This window comes from Anastrepha obliqua, chromosome 3, assembly GCF_027943255.1.
Source record: "Anastrepha obliqua isolate idAnaObli1 chromosome 3, idAnaObli1_1.0, whole genome shotgun sequence".
Lineage (NCBI taxonomy): Eukaryota > Metazoa > Arthropoda > Insecta > Diptera > Tephritidae > Anastrepha > Anastrepha obliqua.
The window spans coordinates 121,203,720-121,204,753 of NC_072894.1; the positions used below are offsets into that span (position 1 = coordinate 121,203,720).

General features: G+C 36.3%; 1 non-coding gene across 1 annotated transcript; it reads right to left on the minus strand.

The window, feature by feature from the left end:
* Positions 1-387: 387 nt before the first annotated feature.
* On the minus strand, positions 388-586 carry LOC129243284 (U2 spliceosomal RNA). Its single transcript, XR_008582271.1, has one exon. It is a non-coding gene; the product is annotated as a U2 spliceosomal RNA (small nuclear RNA).
* Positions 587-1,034: the final 448 nt, after the last annotated feature.

Sequence of the window (1,034 nt, forward strand, 5' to 3'; positions counted from 1 at the left end):
ATTTGTTTAAAGAAAAAACTATAACTTTTCTGTCGTTTTGTTTTAATGTAGATTAAATAACCAATATACTTGTTTTTCTCTTATTACAGGACTAATTAGTTACTTTTACGTACTTTTTTACTACCTTTAGGCAAGAAGGGGAAAACATTTTTCCCTTTTTCCCATCCTTCGTAAATGCAGCCCTAAAATAAGGGAGTGTCAAAGCACCCTTGTCACTACTTACCTAACCTTCTATAATTGAATCATGTCCTGGGCCTACCGTTAGATGAGTTAGACTAGGAGGATTGGTGACTACACCGTACTGGCAGGGCCTAGTGAACTAATACAACAACAAAAAACCCCAATGTTGTTTTCAGGTTCCCCTTGTATTCAAATGGTATTTATTCAATAAATTGGGCCAAAATACCAGTGATACTGCAATACTGGGCCAACCCGTGACAGAGGTGGAGCAAGCTCCTTAAACACTCCGTCTATTTCCAAAAATCAGTTTAACATTTGTTGTTCTCCGATGGAGAATCTATCAGATGTTAAGCTGATAAGAACAGATATCTACACTTTGATCTTAGCCATAAGGCCGAGAAGCGATAATTGAATACCGTTCAAGGTACAGCACTTAAATTAAAAAACATATAAGCCCTGTGAGAATTTCAACAGCAGCGTAAAAATCAGCAATTTATTATGTGATTATGTCAATAGCAACCGGCCAGGAAGAAGGGTGGAAGGATATGTCAATGATATGAAATTAAACCAAGCGCTTCACCCCAAAGATGACAGATTTACAAAAACCTCTTCACCATGCCTTCACCCTTAAGTAGTTTTTTTGTGTTATTGCGAACTTCTTTTTTGTTTGTACATGAATATATAGAAGTCCCTATGCAGGTATGGATGTGCAATGGATATACAATGGGCTTTTGTGATTTGTTCCTACGGTTGCAAAACTGGCTTTTTTGATGATCTCATTGCTGTTCGTAAACAATGTTATTAAATTCTATAAGTATTTATAAATAAAGGCAAACCGGACTTTTTATGCATAC